Raw genomic sequence first — 21,147 nt, forward strand, 5'->3', positions numbered from 1 at the left:
ACGATTTTAATAGCAATTGTGACCTTCATAGTTTTTCTCAGTAGTTTTGGGTCATTAAATTGGATAGAAAATTGATAGTAAAATGTGAAAGAGAACACACATAATGTCACATCAAAATAAGTTTGCATCCTACATATGAATATGCATCAAAACTGAATTTTTACCTCCTCAATCTATCTGTATCAATAAAGAAATAAGACATTTTTGTAATACAAAATTCTTGAACCCTATTCCACTGTAATCTTTCAAACCTACAAAATAAAAGGATTTATTTCTGACAAACTATCATAGATGCTTTGTATATACCTTAGGACATGATACAAGTTGTCTCACAAGGAACACTAAACATTCCAATTTTTTTCTCATTTACTAGAGTGATGATAAACTATATGCAAAGTAGAAATAGTGCAGCATAATAGATGATTCTTATCTACAATTTTTAATACTGAAAATTATTAAGAATGTAATACTCACAAGTGTCACTGCCTAAGAGAATGCAACCCAAGTTTATCATGATCTTTGCAGCATTCATTGCATTGGGAATATCCTACTTATTTGCAAACACCAGTAACATTGCATCTCGTAGTTCATCTTGCAAGAACAAGAAACTTAAATGATAAAAAAAAATTCTATGGATAACATGAAAATAATTGTTAAAAGAATGAGGCCAATTTTACATATAATAACCAAAGTTTCCATGAGAAAGACATGAAATCTTCTTGATCCATTTTCCAATTGTGTTTATACAATCCTAAAAATTCACTTTGATAGTTCTAACTAATTATTGTTGGAAGGATTTTATTTGCTTCATCAAACGAGTGTATATTGTAGTCTTGGCTTCTTGTATTTTTCAAGATAGTATCATTACTCATCTAGTATCGTTCAATCTGAAAGGATGATATTGATATGTTATTTTTCTATAACAGCCAAAACAAGGGGTCGTTAACCTTTACACAAACAAGGGATGAAAACATAAACATAGGGCATCAACAACACAACAAAATAAACCTTTTCCTATGCACTTGGACAAAATTTTAAGCAATGATATAGTTAGGATTGCAACAAAGGAAACCCCACTACAACTTGTCAAAAAGGCCCAAGAGTGATTATTCAAGAGTCAGCATTATCAGTAGAATTTTGTTCAAAATAGAAATGGGAGCAATAACTTCAACAACATAGGCCACAAGGCTAGCAGGCATTGCACCTGAAATATGGTTAAACATCCAAAATTGTGACAAGAATGGAAGCGATAGAAGTCTAGCTCAGACCAACAGCATGAGAAGCATCAATATAATCAAAAACAAATTTCTTTTTCATTAGAAAACAAGTCCTCAAAAGGAAAATCTAAAACAGAATCAGAAGCTCTAATTGTCAAATGGTCATTTTTCATGGCCCTCCATCAAGTGACAACACCTATCCAACACAAAATGGAAATCATTAGGCATGTATCCTATAGAGATGCAATCTCTACAACAAAATGGAAAACCCTCATATTCAATACTTCACCCATGGCCTCTCATCAACCATGATTGAAGTGGAGAGATCTCTATTTCAACTAGAATACAAATATAGAATAGCCCAAAATTGTACTAGATCCATCCAATTTTAGGAACTAGCAAAGGGAATTTCCAATGGCCTCGGGTAAAACAACTCACAAAAGTGAAATGAAGATGAGGAAGGAAAACTCAAACATAACTCACATAGGTATAGCTCAATGTCACCAAACATTAGGGACTTCAAAGAATTAGTCACCCAATGGTGTAAATCTTAGAGGCACTAGAGACTCTAAGAATTTATAGACCATACTTTTGCACTGATAAAAGTCCATGTTATCACCACAAAATAGGACAAACTTTGCATAAGACTTGACAGCCCAAGCATAGCTCCTTCAACCAAAATTTGACAGACAATTATCTAGAGCATTTAGCAGGTCTAGAACCACCAACAAGAGCAAATATCCTAGCACCTAGAAGCCTAGGTTAATGCTACACCAGGAGAGTCAAACCCCAACAAAAACCATCCAATGGATCTCTTCTAATGGGGTGTGTTATGAGTATATTAAATTCCTCTCTTTCTCCAAAGTGGAAAACATCATGAATTTTGAGTTCAGATTTACGTTATGTAACACTGCTTTACTCATGTTTAGAGACGCTTACAGTATATTCAGAGATACTTATTATATCTACTCTATAATAAATGGTAGTGTAATAGCATACTAGCATCAGAGTTCATAACCCACATCAAAAGTGGTTAGTCACACAAGAAGAAGTATCAAACATGGGACATGAGAAACAAATTCAGATTGATTTGTCCTCTATTATCAAAGGATCATAGTAAGGCACAACACAAATTCTCAAATATAAATAATAGTCAACTGTCATTTTACTTAGATCCCTATGAAAATGTAGCACTAAAATACAATATACATTGGAGCTAGGAATTTGGTTGACAACCAAAATCAATTGAATTGAAATAAGAAACTTCACCAAAGAATCAACTAAATATGTAATTTTAAGCATATTTTGATACTCAAAATGTTATGACTTCTTCCTTCTTGACCTTAAACTCGTGACATATTCTAGTTTTACGAGGGAAAACACGATCTCTCCAATTGTTAGTTCTAAATGGCTTCCACCTTAGGTGCATAGAGTCTTTGAACTAGATAGATAAAATACACAACCATGGTGAAGACGATGGAAATAGAGGATGACATGGAAAATACCAAACAACAAGTTGGATGATGATGAAGACTACAGTGAAGGTAGAAGATCCCAGACATCATCAATTAATACCAAACTACCAAATGGAGTATACAAACTTGAAAAGATAAGACAGACCTTACAACTAAATGAAACTCTAGAAGCTACCATCAGATGGCATGACATTAAATCATTACCAATAAATGAATACAACATAGAGAAGCTACTAGATATGGTATTTCTATTCATTTTTCAAATGAAACAGTGCAGTAGGTATGCAACCATGACTAAGGAAAGTGCAATTTCACACCATTTTCCATGTTGATGTTGAGATACAGACCTATGCAATCCAATCTCCCAAGGAATAGACAGCACCACATATCGCCATCTTTGCCAAAATAGGATTTTTCATAAAGCGATGTTAGAATAGTTACTAAAATGGTCATAAATTATGTTGTTATAGTAAAAGAATACTTTAACTTAAGAAAAAAAACTATACAATATTAAAACATGATGTTGTGCTTTAAAAACTAAAAAGGTACCTATAACGAAGAACTTCATTTTGACTTGCTAATTGGTTGTCACTATTAACTATAAGATTATCTTTAAAGTTTGAGCTTCACTTGGTTTCGAGAATAGTTAAATATTCTCTACTTAACAGGGTCAACCACATGAAGGTGGAAGCTCATTTGGCCCCTCCCCCCCCCCCCACTAACATCACTCTAAATTCCCCATTCACATTTAATAACATTTAATTCATCCATTTTTCAAATATAACATTCAATCATTATAATCACATGATAACATTCATTAACACGTAGAATTCATAAACACACAACATTCATGAATAATTCATTAACACAATATTCATTAACACCTAATATTAATGAATAATATTCATTAACACAATATTCATTAACAATATTCAAGAGTAAGTCATTCATGAATAATCATATCTTTTTTGCTTTCTTGCCATTTCTTTTTTTCATAAAATTTCTAAGAGGAATATCAATGTCCTCATCATCCTAATTAACATTTAATAACATTCAATTCATCCATTTTTGAAATATAACATTCAATCATTATAATCACATGATAACATTCATTAACACATAAAATTCATAAACACACCACATTCGTGAATAATTCATTAACACACAACATTCAAGAGTAAGTCATTCCTAAATAATTCATTAACACCCAACATTAATGAATAATATTCATTAACACAATATTCATTAACAATATTCAAGAGTAAATCATTCATGAATAATCATTTCTTTTTTACTTTCTTGCCGTTTCTTTTTTTCATAAAATTTCTAAGAGGAATATCAATGTCCTCGTCATCCCCCTCCTCTACTGTTTCTAACACATGTCTCCTCCTCATCCGTTTAGGAACATCATGAGGCCATTGCACCAAAGGGGGGTAAGCTGCAATAACAAGTACTCCATGAGTTAAATTCACACCATTTAATATTAGTGAATTACGATTTTTTATTTAAGTAAAAGAACTATAAATCAAAAAATTAATTTAAAAGAAAAAAACATAGATTTTATTTACTTGAATGTGCGACATGATCTACCTGCTGATTAGTCTGAACATCCTTTGGCACTCATTCAACACGACATGATTCTATATCTTTAACACAAAAAGGTTACACCAAGTTCAATTAAAGATGTTAAATTGTATTAATAATTATATAATTAGTTTTAAATAACAAATGAGCACCTCCATTGATAGTACAATGCACATCAGGGGCTTCATGATGTTGTGTATGATCCGTGTCATGATTAACAGGCTACATTGCAATGTCATGCACATTATTATCAAATAAATTGTTGCTCAAGTATTCAATTTCTAATATATATGTTGGCATATTTACCTATGCACATGATGCAGGAGATTGTTCGGTTGGGGCAATGGAAGTTTTCCATAGGCATTCAGCCACCACTGCATAGCCTTGCTTGAAGGCAATTTTTTTGTGTTCTTCTGTGGCCTCCAAATTAAAATCAGCGCCTTGCATTTTTTTATTAATTAACAAAATTATTTGCATTTTATAAATAATTTTTCTTTGCAATTCATTTATTGCTACTTACAATGCATGCTTTGATTTTCGAATATCCCCTAGAGCCAAGTTTGTGCTACCCAACCTTTTCCAACCTCACCTTTGTTGCCTTTGATGTGTCCTACAACCAATGAAAAGTTTGAAATATGTTAGATGATATAGATATAAAGAGCAGTACTAAATAGTGGATTATTATATGGTATGAAGGTTTTAGCATAAAGTAGCATGTTCCACCAAAAATATGAAAAAAGGGAAGAAATTATAGCATCATACCTTTAATTGACATGTGCAATCATGCTATTTATCCATGGAGTTAATGCTAAGTATTTATCCATATTCTAACATGCCTCTCCATAAAATTACACATCAATTTTGACAGTCCATATTATCCATTTTCACACAAAGTAAATGATAAGCTAAAAGTTGAAACAGCTAGTAGATTTTATAGATTAAATTTTTATCCCTAGGTTCCAAACTCGAAGTGTTTTTATCTCCAAGGCTGCAACAGGTATAAACTTGAGGGCGAATGTCAGATTTCAGATTTTTTTTTAGCATTCCTTTTTACCCGTAGCTGAAAAGTAAGTATTTTTTTTGTTTTCAATTTAAAAGACATCACCTTTATGCATCAAGTGCTTCTTTAGCCTCCACACTGCATGGAACTAATTTTATATATGGTGGTTGTAACTAAAACAAAATCCCCACTAATTTGCTAAGATAACTAGCAACTAACAAGAACTACCTAGCATTGTTCGAGCAGAAGACTCACAACTTAAGACTTGTCTTTATCTATGTTTATTTTAATTGATTCTAGTAGTGGAGCACCATTCAAAATTTTTGAGAAGATCAGAAACATTACATCATAGTTTGGAGGATGTTTCTTATAGTCTACATCCACAATAAATGATTTCAAAGCTGACACTTGGATAGAAAACTGTTTAGATAAGCTTCAACTATTCTTAAAAGTCACACAGTAAAAGAAGAATTAAGGATAGAAAAAAATAAAAAGTCAACTTTAACACTTTTTCTATAGAAATTAAGAAAATTAGTATGTGATCATGTTTAAACCATTCACTTTAATAATGCCACATAATTTTGATCCTATAAATAAGGTATAAGAGTTTAAGAAACAATAAATTTCATAGAGTGGAAAGAAATAGCAAAAACTATCGGCATTATTTATAAGAATGAAATTTGGGTTAGAGTTTTCCAAAAAAAAATTCATAACTTTAAATGCTTGCAAACAAATGCTTTCATGCAAATTAAAATAACATAAATTCTTACACTTGTAGGGGACACGACCAATAATGGAGAATGCACGCACAACTCCTCCAAATAAGGAAAGCATTGTAGAACTTTGACATTAGCAAAATCTTCATCATCAAAACAAGTGATTTTCCTAATCGATTTCACTTCTGCAAAATGTTCCAGAAATTGAGTATCAGTTTCCAAATAGAGAAATTTAGGTAAACAGAAGCTCACCATTATCTTACTGGGCAAACTACAATCAATAATTCTAATGCTTTCTAAGAGTGGACAATTCACATCTAGTGTCATATATGTATCATTGACATGTCGGAGGGGTGATACAATGAAAAGATCAAAACTAAGTGCTAATCAGAGCACTATCAATAGCTCAAGTCTCAAAATGATACATCAAATATACAATGAATTTCATGATCAATATAAAGATACAAAAAGGAACAATAGATAGCATGGACCTAACTACAGCCTTCCCCCTCATCACCAGGAGGAGGAGGAGTAACATCTACATGTGCAGGAGGCACTACACCATTAGAAGCTCAAGCATAATCAAAGAACCTTGAGACATGTTGAGCTAGAGGTACTTCATTTTCATATACTACATAATAATGAGCAGCCCGAGAGGTATGATGACAGGTCTCATCTCGCTCTAACTACAGGTCTTAGGTATGATTACTATATAATATTACAATTATTATATATCATTATATATTACAATTACTGAAGATCATTTATCACCTATACTGCTAACACATACAACTATGGTACATGTAGTTGAGCATTACTATATTTTCAAGACATAATATAGCTATATGTGAAGTTATATATCATTGACATGAGCAGCCCGAGAGGTATGATGACAAGTCTCATATCTCTCTAACTCTATCTATCTCTTTAGCTCTATGATCTCAGACCATATATCATTGACACTTCACATCTAGTCTCATATATATATCATTGACAATTCACATCCAGTGTCATATATATATATCATTGACATGAGCAACCTGAGAGGTATGACGATAGGTCTCATATCACTCTAACTCTATCTATCTCTTTAGCTCTATGATCTCAGATCATAGATCTACTATCTCACATTTCCCCTCTTCTAGCTAGTCATGCATCTCTAACTATAACTTGCACCTGTAACTTGCCCACCTACCTCTAAGAAGTCCTCAATCTCTCCCTCACATGTCATAGAGAATCTTGAGTCTGTTCTAATACATCTCCTATGGGTGAAACTTGTGGAGGCTAATTTGGCATGTCATCATCCCCTCCTCCACCCACATCCTATTGTGGTGGCTCCTCTACCCTATGTCTCCTGGCATCACCTCCTACTACACCCATGGTGCTCATCTCTCTGTGAGTTCTCACATGAGTAGGCCTATGTGCCTATTCATTGTTGCTCGATCTAAGATCCAATCTAACAGTATAAGAAGGAATTGTAACAAGAACTACCAGTGGCCATTATAATGATCTCTCCTCCCTCAAAGGATGTTCTTGTGGTTGCTGAACATTAGGCTGTGGTGCCTGACTAACTACCCCTATAGGATCAATTATATGAGGAAATGAATGTGTGGCCAAATGCTCTATGTACTAGGGAGTGACACTATCATTTACTACATCTAGAAAGTAGTCCCACCTATAAATGGTAAGGCCACTAACATCTTCCATACATCTAATTAGGTCCAATCTAGGAGAACAACCTTTCTTTACCTCCTTGGTGAAGCAAGTGTAACTACAATACTCCTATGATATACTGTATTGATAGTTGAACTGTCTCTAGACATGGGTTAGCAAAAATCTCTCTATCTTCAATGAAGAATGACCATTCAGTGGCTAAGATACCAACATGAATCCTAGCTAGGAGAAGACATCATCTTATGGTTCTATCCCTACCCATGGTCTATAGGTCACATACATCATGTCATCCAAATGAAGTCTCAAATAGTTTGTCTTACCTAGTGTAGGCTGGATCATCTCTCCACAATACCAATACATATAAATCTACAAGGGTTTTTGTCAGTCCTCAAAGATAGGAATATGATTGTTGTCATTAACTTGTGTTTCTGGCATTGAACGTGATGCTTATTACTTTTAGGAGATTGACCATTAGTAAAATTCTTGCAAAGCTTTTCAAATAAATTGTACTTGTCATTACAATTATTGAATATCATTTATCACCTATACTACTAACACATACAACTATGGTACATGTAGTTGAGCATTATTATATTTTCAAGACATAATATAGCTATATGTGAAGTTATAAGTGCACTATTTATATCTTATGTAGGATTTATGCCCAGATTGAGATATATATAGTTGTGTCAACATTGAGATTGAGATTTATAAGCAATTGTGTCAGCATATGAATTTAGGATTTATAAGCAGTTGTTTTAGTTATATCTTATGTAGGATTTATGCCCAGATTGAGATTGAGATTTATAAGCAATTGTGTCAGCATATGAATTACATACCTTTCATCAATAGATAGATTAAATTGAGCTAGTTGAAATTTTTGATACTAAAGTTGAACCCTAAATTTGCTCATTAATGTACTAGTATTTAATTCTATTGCATACATGTTTTGGATTTGCTAGTGTACTTTCTTTTGGATTTGCTAGTGTACTTTCTTTTGGACATTCCCTTTTCTCCTTTGCATCCAAAATTAACTCATTACAGTCCCTCATTGAAACAAAGGGAGGACACTCGTACTTTGGGTTTAGGACGAGGCTCTTTCTATATGTGTCCCTCACAACCTTAAAATGTCTGGAAGCTTTTTGTAACAATATCTTATGATCAAAAATATTACTACCAAACTCATGCTCTATATCTTTGATGAGCTCATCTTTTAATTTTTGATCTTGGTAGTTCCACCTTTTAAGAAAAAATAGAAAATTGTTAGATATAGCTAGTATAAGAAAAGACCCAAATGAAAGGAAAAGGGTTGCACCAATTAATGATATGAAAAAAAATAGTGGGATAAAATTAGTTCAGTTATGATGTTCCACCTTTTACGTATGGTGGGCCCAAAGCTTCACAGTGTGAGTTCATAAAGCCTCCTATAAAATGTATCGTTTCCTACAAAAAATGTCATGGGATAATTAATAGTAAGAACCATTAAAATGAATCATGCGAAGAATACTTTTTATAGTGAATAAAAAATACATAAAATGAGATACATTTCATCTTTTTAGTGATCTATTTCAGGGTTGGAGGATCAACTTGACCAAAATTGACCAAAAAAGAAGTTTGGAAAAAAATATAAAATATCTAAAACTAGTTGAACTCTACCAGGGTTCTGTTGCTAATGTTCTGAAACTAGAAAATGTACTATGACTATATTAATCAGTATACCTTGAAAAAAAAAAATAGTGCATAATACATATAACTTACCATGACCTTCATTTTTTGTCATTCTTAATTGATGTTGTCACTGATCATACCTGGGATGTTATGGAAAATAAATATTGCTAAAATAGACAGTGAAGCTGAAAGTGAGCACTCTAAAACTCTAACAAGCAATAGAAATGATGTGGGAAATCATTGAAAATTGAACATTGAATATGAAAGAAGACTTCCACTTTTGGTTCTCTATAGAAAAATTGGTTAGTATCTTCTACTGAAAGCATGAAATTGCAATGTACCAAATTACTAAGCTAGAGAATTACTAGTATAGACAAAAGGTCATTGATAATTCAGATGATCCTACCAAATCACTTCCTATCATGTTTACGTCTTGCAAGAAAATCCTTGTTACAATATAAAACAATATTATTTAAAGTACCTGGAATCTTAGGACATTTCAAAGGCATTAATTCATCATCGTCAATCAACAACGATGTTTGCATAGCTCCTGTGCTAGAAATATGGGTAGCTCCAGGAAATGATGGTGAATTATCACCAATACATGCACTATGATCCACATTTGGTGGCGTACTAGACGGTGCATCTCCTACCACAAAAAAAACAATACACTATGTGATGCACCCAAGATTAAAGTACATATTATCAAATCATAATTAACACAAAACCAAATATAGAAAAACAAGGATTTACCAGCTAGATGTCCCCTTGTTGTCGACATTGTAGTCGACAATCTTGTATGGGCATCCTTCAACCTCTTAGGAGTCTCCTACACTAGATGACTTGAACAATACATTGTTAGCAAAGACATTTTGAAATAATAAAAGTAAGATTTAACATGTTTTGAATGTTTGAAATAAAAAATTCCTTCTAACTTGTCAACTAAAAGATTATTTTACCAGTGGCAATCGGAGCTCTGCTACTACCGGCCTCACCACATTTTCCTTGACCAAGTTGTGGATTAGTTGCCAAAAATTCCTGTATAACAAGAATTTAGTAGTTAAAGTTTCTTACAACTCTTTAAAAAAATTGTATCAATAAAGTATTTTTGCCAATATTACATATTTTACTTCACAACATAAAAGATTATAAAATACAAATCTTTATTAAACTTTTCTTATAACTAAATATTCATTGGAGCTCACTTCATAACGATGAGCTTGCGCTCTAAAATCTGATAGCCTCTTCATCATCTCCTCGGATTCCATATTTGCCTCATCCAAAATTTTCATTGCATCTAAATTAATTTTTTTAAAAAAATTCTTCAACATTTTTATGAAATTGGGAGTTTCAGCAATATCCTCATCAGAAGGCATAGCTAGTGGCTCGACACTTACTGATGCTGCTTTACCCTTGTCCTGAATATCAAATTGTGAGAGGAATATCAATAAAACTATCATAAAAACTAAAAAACTATAAATAAAATAACGTAATAATATAACATTTTTCAACTATCTAATTTGTACAATTTCAAAAAGGTTTACCCTCACTGAAGAAGGGGTGGGAGTAGCATCCTGGTGACCTCTATCATCTGTCGGATCCATATCATCCTATCACAAAGATTAAACATAAAATATTCAGCTAATTGAAAGCAATAAATAGCAAAAAAAAAACTTATTAACAAAATGGTAAATAGTACTTACAGCCCTCATGATAGTAACTTTGTTTGTATCTATGTGATTTAAATGGTAATCGATTAGCAGTTCTTCCCCTGCACTTATTGATTTTATTTCACAAACAAAAACTTCATTCCCCTCACGTGCCTCAAATATGCAATTGGGTTGCATACTAGTTGAAGAAGGTCCTGTACTATTTATAAAACTTGCAATATTACCTATTTCTTTTGGTCTCCCATCTATGTACATAGAAAACCTTTTACTTTGATAATTTTCTTTCCGTTGTATATAATTAGCTGATACCCCATACCTACGCATACTTTTTTTATACCAAACAATCCACATCCAATCATTGTAATTGTAACATGGACCAACATACTTGAACAATTTGACAACTTTTTTGTAACCTACCTTTATCCCATCCATGGAAAATATGCCCAAACCATGTAATGAGGATGGAGCAATGTGATATATCCTCTCATTAACACAAAAATCTATGTTAATTGGAGGTAGCTCATTATGTACCCATTCTTTCTCAATGTGTGAGTATCGAAAGGGCACCTTGATGTCACCTTTGGTCTCATCATCATAAGAACATGACCCCCCATTAGCAATGAAAAATTGCATGCGTTTATCAAAATTTTTCTATTCTTTTGACCTCTAGTTGATCTCCCTATTTCAGCCATACTACATGTAGAGCTTTCATCTACCAGTTCCTCATTTCCCTCATTCGATGTAGATAGATCCAACAAGTACCTATTTGGTGGGTCCTGCAATCCATCAAATGGAAAGTGAAAGTGACAAATATAAAATGTAGTAAGTTGAAAGTGATTATACAATTATATTTCTATACAAACCTTCTTTGTCTATATATACATTATATGATTATATAATATGTCTATTTATAACATACATGCTCAATGATAAACAAGAAGAATATAAGAAAATTATGTCTATTTATTGACTTATACCTGTTGATCCATGTCACTATGCACAATCCATGCCAAATGGGTCAAATTTCTTGTAGTCAATTGACTATTTGCAAAAAGGGTGACAATCAAACACAATATAAACATTGGTAATTATAAATAACATATCTTGTAATCATTAGAAATGAACACAATAAATATGTAATCAAATTTCCTGAATATGTTAATCATTTACTTTAAGTTAGCTAAAAATTACATGATACACATTTGCTACAAATAACTTAGAAGACAAAATGAACAATAGGCAACATCGCAAACATGAAAAAATTTCCCTTATTTATGGAATGCAAGATCATCAAAAAAAGGGGTGACGATGTACCTGTAGTCAATTGACTATTTGCAAAAAGGGTCATAATCAAACACAACATAAACATTGGTAACTATAAATAACATATGTTGTAATCATTAGAAATGAACACAATAACTATGTAATCAAATTTCCCACATATTTTAATCATTTATCTTAAGTTAGCTAAAAATTACATGATACGTGTATGCTACAAATAACTTAGAAGACAACATGAACAATATGCAACACTATAAACATGAACAAATTTACCTTATATATGGAATGCAAGATCATCAATAGAAGGGGTGACAAGGTTTGTAGTCATTGATTATCTTCTTCTTCTTCTTCTTCTTCATCATCATCTCCATCATCACCATCATCATTTTCATCATCACCATCATCATCGCCATCATCACCGTCATCATCGCCATCATCACCATTGCCATCATCATCATTATCATCATCATCATCATCATCATCATCATCACCATCATCATCACATCATCACCATCATCATCATCATCATCATCATCATCTGCTTCTTCATCATCTTCAATATCTTCTTCTTCTATAACATTATACTTTATCGGCCTTCCTCTTAGATCATGTTTAACAAAAAATGACCAACCCTATTTATGTGGAACCTTTGAGTAAAACACTTTCTCACATTGTCTTGGAAGAACATAGGGCTCATCTCCAATTAGCTCAAACGACCTTGTATTGATCATTGTAAATCCATTATCATGTTGAATAACCATTCTATCTGGATCATTTTTATTTAATTGTAACCTATACCATTTGATGACGAATAGAACTACTTTGAAGGTGTTAAATTCACACTCAATTATATCATCCAAGATTCCATAGTATTGATTTTGAGATTTTTGAGGATGTATGTCATTTCTAGATGATATATTGGTGACCTTGAAAACTACAGTTATCCCAGAATCACAAGTTTTCTTTGTGTCATCCAACCTTTTATGAAAAAATTGTGGCCATGATAGTACATAGCTTTGTGGTGCTTGACCTACAATTTTCGAAGTGTGTGTAAATTATTTTCATCGTGAGTTGATATGAAACATATGTCGAGTTATGATCATTAATAAATTTCTACGTACCTCTCCACCTCTATTTACAATTTGACCTTTTTGCAAGTGAAATATGACAACATACAAAATTTCCAATCACATTTTCACTTAAAAAAGAACACCAAATATACCTTTGCTACAATATCTTCTTCAAATTCTTTAGAACTGCAAGCTCCTATGCAAAAAAAAGATGAGATGTACTAAGTAATTTTTGATGGGCAATATTTAAACAAATCAACTATAAAAAAAACAATTTATGAAATTCAGTTGCTTTCTTATGTACTAAAGACTTGGCAAGATGTTCCCAAGTCTATCTATAGAATTCCTATCTGCATGGTTGTTTGCAAATAGTCTAGTATACTGCCTCTTTTGAACAACAACAAATGTTACTGGGGCTGGTAATTTCGCTCAAGAGATGCACAAGCCTGTTGACACCATAGAACTTTTAGTTCATATAGCATTCAGCTATCTTCTTTAACAAACTAATGAGCCGTGTCTATCTCAATTAAATAGAAAGTACTATAGTGAGTATTAGGAAACTAACCTTGCAAATAGCATCGAGTTCATAAAGCATTAGGAAAGTGACCTTGCTGATTATTTTAACATAGATTGGTGAACAGAAAATTTGTAATAAAAATCTGATTTTTTTCCATGCTTGTTCAAACTATATAATGAAATGACAAAAAATGAATTGTATACGAGTCACCCCAAACCCTTAGCTTTTAATATGCTTCATAGATGAGATTGCATTATATGTTTTGAACAAGATGTGGAAAAAAATCAAATGACATAGATATAAGCATTCTCACCATGAGTGAAGCAACAATTGCAAAAAGCTTTATTGCAAAAAAATTGTCAATATTATTTACATTGTACATACTTGTTTATATAATGCTTCAATTCCTAAACTAAGAAACTATAGCTAGTGTTCCAACCATGCATAAAAATAAAATTATAGTGCAGATGTATGAAATTATATGCATAACTACTCCTATACTAGTTTATAATACAAAAAATCCTCATCTAAGATTTAGAATACTACTTTAATGATAAGCCCGAGGCTTTTGTGACCTAGACCAACACACAAGGTGATGGAATAAGATGGTCACATAATAAGGAGAAGAAAGAGGATCAAAATTTTAGAGTTAGTAACTCAAAAAACTTAAATATGATCCCCTTGAGATCTTCTATGAGGGACTCTCATGCAAATTAAAAACTACACATGCACTCATATAGGTAAAACTTCAAAAGATGAAAATAAAAAGCCTGCATGCAGTTTGGCAGGCACTACTCCATGTGGGAACTGTTAGTTAAATGGCGCAATTCCCATCAAAATATGAAAAATTACCTACTAATTATGAAGAAGAAAAACTTTGAAAACAAAACTCACGGGGCATATGGGAAACTGATGAGAGGATTGCCATTACTAAGGGAAGCTGACTCTTTTTTCTCATCCATATTGGATCTAGTGGATGAGATCCAACTTTAGGATATGTCCTAAGGATTTCTACTTCTCATCCACTAAAGAAAAGTATGTCTGATAGTAACAATGTATGTCATTTGGTAAGCCAATAGAATTGCTAGAAGTCTTCACAATCTACTCCTTCCATGCTATAAGGCTTTTGAATGATCTTTTTCAATGCCTTATCAATGGCTTCTCTTGCCTATTTTCCATTGGATAGTTAAAATCCTGATGGTGAGTGGAAGATACAAAACTCTACTATTGCTACTCTAGTAACAAGGTTAAGAAATGATGCCCACAACTATTTGTTGTTTGTTTCATAATCCTAAATATAATTAAAATTGGTTCATACAAACTTCCATTGTATTTACCTATTTTCAATGGTCTAATTTTGAAAAAGCTGCTCTTGGTTTGATTGAGAAGTTCAAGAGGGAATAAAGCATTTTACGCACTTTCCAACTCTCCAACACACATCACAACCTGTCAAGCACTATTTGACACCCTACTATACTGATGCCCACCAAGATCTTGCTTGCAGTGCTTTATGTTGCATCATGTCTATATATATTCCATCTGCACATATTGAAATATAAAAACAAAAAAAATGACAATGAAAATAATTGGATGACACACAGCAAAAAAAGGCCTAATTTGGGGAAGACTCTCTGACAGTAGACAACAGAATACAGTAGGGCTTTATTAGCTCCTGCCTGGCCAAGGAAGAATGCCTTACAAATAGTCTATACAAAAGCATGAGCAAAGAGTTAAAGAAGATTTTCTAGGCAAACAAAACAACATCCTTTCATTTTAAGATGATATATAAAGGTATTCTTCTAGAGAGGGGCCAACTCGATTCATTTTGAGTTTGCTGGGTTTAACCCATAAGCATTACTACACTGAATTGGATCTCAAATAACCTTTATATCAGACCCAAATCTAGAGACTATGAGTGCCAAACTGATAACTTAGCTTTTTGTACAATCAAATCAACATATTAAAGACATAAAGCTATTTGTACAAGGGTGATATTTCCTCAAGTTTTCTTTGTTGCCAAATTCCTTTAGATAAAGATAGCTACTGTAAATAAGTGGATAGATTCACCCAAGAATCTCTCCTATAAATGGAATTCCTTCTCAATTTTGGAAGGATAATTTCACAAATATTGTAATGTAAACTTCTAAAATTAGTTCATCTAGACACAAAACCAACAAATGTCTGCCAAATCTTATGAGAGAGAACAAAAAAAATGATCAAGAAATTGAAGTGGGTTATAGGATTAGACATTTCACATACATTTCCATGTAATTATTGGTCTAAAAGGTTGAGCCCTATCTTCCTTATGAGAGTAGTTTTGGTTTGGATAATAGTTTATAAAGCAAAAAAGCTATGTTGTGGACTGAATCCTTTGGTAGATACATATCTGAATTGGAGAAGATTATAGTGCTAGGTTTTATTATAAATGCTTTTTTTGTGATTTGACTTCCATATCCTTGAATCTTGATCTTAATGTTTTGTTTTAATTTGTATTTTGATTATGTAGGTATAATGGGAGAGAATTGGGGTATGTATAATTTCTTTTGTTCCTCGTAAAATTGAGCTTCAAATGAGGTTCAGGGGTGGACCTAATATCCATTTGCATTGGATTTTCTATAAGGTTTACAGTTTTGGCAAGTTCAAATTGCATTTTGAATGGGTGTCATGGGTGGTGGTGGCATTGCTGTATTCCAGCATTGCTTCAAAAATCTAGAGGTGAGTCATTTTATCCAATTAGATTGGATTTTCTAAAAAAATTTAACATTCTAGTTGATTGGAAAATTATTTTATTCTTTTAGTTGTCACATTTTCTTAGTTTTCAATCTTATCCTTATTAGACATGGTTTGTTACTCTTGTTAATTGAGACTTTCACTACTTTATTAATATTGAATCTCTAGATAATCATTTTGTGTGTCATTACATTTTACAATACCCCTGTCCCCAAGATGTTTTGGATGTCTAGGCATTATATCAATATTGGCCATGCATCCACATGGAATTTCATTTTAAGCCACTAAAATCCATATATACAATGATATACTCCTCTCTAATTAGTTTTTGAGAAAATAGATACTAACAATATAATTACGCTATGGGATTTATCCTTCTATGAAATACATAAATTCTAAAATCTTTGAACTTGGGAAAATTTGACACATCTATCTATGAAGTCTTCAAAGATAACTGAAAATATCATGACTTTATCTTTGATGCCTTCATAGATCACACAAAGTGATTTTGTTTTTGAAGTCCTTGAAGATTACTGAAAATATTGTAAATTAATTTATGAATCCTTCAAAGATCAGTCAAAAATAATTATAAATTTTGATCTATGTAGCCTCCAAACATGACCGGGATCTCTATGCCGAAGAACAATGTGGTTGCATCACAGATCATCTGCTATAAAAAAATAAAAATAAAACATGTTAACAAGGTTATAGTAGTGTATTAGTTCATGTTAAGGGTTCCAATATCTATCTTCATAAGTCACACAATATGATCATATCACCCTTATTTCATTAATTTTCTATATCCATTAGGAATGAATTTTTATGTGCATTGATGAATTTTTTTGTGCATTGACTCTTTTCTAAAAAAATGATTATGTTGAGAAATCTTTTCTAATAGTGCCTTATCAACCATGAACATCATTATGAGGTAAAATTTTTGGTGTCCAACCTCAACAAAAATTGGTTTTGTAGAATAAGAGCATAGCATAATTTCATAAGATATGTCAACTTCTTCCCCTACATGCTCCAAGAGGCTTGAAAATTATATTTGGAAAATAAATGTTGATGATAGTCCTCATTAATTATAATCCACCTTTTCCTATTCTATTTAGAATAATATTTACTATGTTAGATATAATCTATTAGTATATCAAATAAGATTTGGGGACATTACATTGTGATAGAGGAGTGAATCTAAGTAAGAAAAAGACTAAAACTACACTAGCAAACAAAGTAGGTCATTGAGTTACAAGCTCAATCACAATCACAATCACAAGAAATAGCTCATGGATAGTTGAATGAAAGGGGGTATATTTTTTGGATGTTAATAGCTCATAGAGACTGAAAATTAGACTTCATAGTCCATCAAGCTTGAGTTCCCTTCTAACATCTCAATGTATCATACCTTGAATACATAGGATTAGCAGCACATAGATCAGCAAAATGGAGCAATTCCAATTGACAAATTAATATGTTTAAGTTCATTTCCATCATCTTGGTGTATTAGACCCTTGATGTACAACAATATCAACTCATTGATCATGACATATACTTGCAGTTTTGCGAATTGACTATTTATTATTTATTCAATATTTTTAGGCATCTGTCCCAATTGATTTTGTAGTTCCAATATCTCTATTCTTCTGCATTACTATTTTCTATCTTTTTTTTTATTCTATGATTTGTTTCAATACATACATAGACTATTGTCTTAAGATTTCTTCCTTTTGTCTATTTCTTACAGGTAGCCCAGAAGTGGGTATTATAATGGGCTCAGATTCTAATTTACTAGTCATGATAGCTGCTGCAAAAATTCTCAGAACATTTAGTGTCTCATATGAGGTTGGTTTGTGAAGCCTATTTGAATTGCACACAATTTCCTGAAGAATAATTTTAAGAAATGCTTAAGTGAATGGAATGCAACAATATTTGGTACCACACATTTTGATAAGATATTTGAATTCTAGTTGTGTTACAGATAACCATTGAATCTACTCATTGAACACCTTATGGAATGGAAAAATATGCTAAAGAGGCCCATGGAAAAGGAATCAAAGTCATAAAAGTAAGTGCAGGTGGAGCAACACCCCTGCCTGGTGAGTGAACCTCTAATGAATGAAATAATAATGTATAAAGTCATTTTTGGTTCACATCTCTAAAAGTAAACAAAATGTTTGATAGGTTCTTGAATCTTTATTAATTAAATAATTAAGTTATAACACAGGTATGATAGCTTCGATGACTACACTTACTGTTCTTGGTGTCCCAGTTAAAGGTTCATCACTGGATGAAATGGACTCCCTACTATTAATACTTTAGGTGTTTGAAATGCTAATTCATCTTTCATGTTTGAAATGGACCAAAAAAATAGATTTGCATGACAAGAGACAAGATCGTGAAAGACCATATCCATCCAAATAAAAGAAGGATAGACTAGAAAAAAAACTAGTCAAGTCCTACCACCAACAAAAAGACACTAAGAGCTACCATTCTTCTTTCCCATATATGAGATCAAATAGTCATATCAAAAGAGAAGACAAATTTAGAGTTTTTTTCCTTTTAACAATAATCCAATCCTCTTTCACCTTTATAGCCTCAACTTGCTAGAAAATGGAATCTAGTAATGGAGTCCCCACACAAATCAAAGAGCCAACAAAAACTAAGGAAAAACAAGCACCAATAGAAAAGGAACCAACATCCACTAAATAGATAGGACTAGAAACACCTTCAAGAAGCATAGAAGAAGTACTAATTGAGGCCTTATCAAAAATATTAGCAAAACCATAAATTTGAAATGGAACACTATTACTTGTTGAGCCTACGGAAAGAAAAGAATTAGTAGGAAAAACCAAAGAAGCAATAACATAACCAATAGTGCCAACAAGGACAATAGTGTATGCTAAGCCAGAAAAATGAGAAGAACTAGAAAGAAAATTCTCATAAACACCTACAATAGCATCATCCCCCATCTGGGAAGAATCTATCCCAACTACACCTACCAAAGGAGAAGAAATAGGATAATCATGAGCAACCATCTAGGACAAGCTCAGCATGGATGAATTCTTCTGAATAGTATAATGTTGGAAAGAGTAATCTTCCCACTAAGAAATTGATTATCTAGACTTCACAAGGTCATAATTAGCAACAAGGTGACATATTTTAAAGAAATTTCTCCATATGAAGGGGATTCCTTCATAATTGAAAGGTTAAATCCAACTGTCCAATGCCATGGCTAAGATTGAAAAAAAAGTGGTAGAAAAATGTGATAAAGCACCTTGATTCCTTGCCTCTTCCTCGATTTATGCCTCTTCTCCTAAATTGCTTGTGCAGCTCCCCCGTGCGCACATCGTAGAATCTTTCAAACCACCGGAGATGAGAAAAATAGTGTTCACATCCATATCCCAAGCGTATTCACATCCAAATCGAGATGCCCTACGAGTGATGTACCTTCCACCCTCTTCGCTAATCTCCTCTCAATTTAACAAAATGCAATGAAAAGGGCAGCCAAACCCTTATTTAACAAAACAATGAAATGGGCAGGCACGACTCTTTTTCATTTTGACATGTTCAACTAAGTGTTGGTCAAAATTTTGACCAACACGAGCATGGATTTAAAAAAAAGAGATTTTTCCTTCCATTTTGCGACCAATCTAAAACATTTTAATAAATGGTCGCAAATTTTGATCACAAAATCTCCTCAAATGTACTAGTGCATATGCAGAGTTGTGTGGAAAATAGTCTGATCACAGGATAAATAGTGGAAAATATAATGAATTTCATGCTAATGTATAGCACTAAGTGAACTTCCCAAATGAGGGGTGGGTTTTATGATTTGAAATATTCTATAATGTTTATTAGATGGTGAAAGAATCATTAATTAGATGTAGGAGGTACATTTTTATAGGACATTGAGAAAGCCCTAAATAGCAAGGGCTTGAGGTTTCGAATTGGGGATTTCAGTGTTACAGAGCCCTTGAGGTTAATTTCTTTAAGATTTCATCATTTCTAGTCATTATATGACGCTACTATAAGTCTTGAGTGATAAGAATAAAAGGGAAGTGGTGTTACTTTGTAAATTGGTGGGTTCTTTATGCTACTTGTAAGTCACTATGGATGATGGCTTCACCAATACCTATTTAGTGTACAAAGTAGGGATAACTTAAAAATAGAAGCCACTTTCTCAAGGTGAGATGCAACATGTAGTTATGTGTATTGGCAAAGATGTCTTGGTGCAAGGCCAGAATAACCAAGTTGATATCGGTTGGAAACAAGATAACAGATTGGGAATTGAGGTAGGGTAGGATAGTGGACCGCTTGATCCAATGATCATGATAATTGGGATAGTCAAGTGTCCTTTGGTAGGACAGGTAGATGAAGGAGAAAGGGAAATAGGGCAGAGACAAATGAGGACATTTCAGCAGTCTAGAGTGCAGCAACAACACTGTCAGGAATTAGGATAGTCAAATGAAACTATGTTTTTATCTAATCCTTTATGTATAAATGTTAGGTGTTTGGAATAGAAGCAAGTCACTTTTTGGGAGTGTG

The sequence above is a fragment of the Cupressus sempervirens genome, chromosome 7 (assembly GCF_028749045.1).
Source record: "Cupressus sempervirens isolate cs-2001-9-10 chromosome 7, ASM2874904v1, whole genome shotgun sequence".
In the NCBI taxonomy this organism is placed as follows: Eukaryota; Viridiplantae; Streptophyta; class Pinopsida; order Cupressales; family Cupressaceae; genus Cupressus; species Cupressus sempervirens.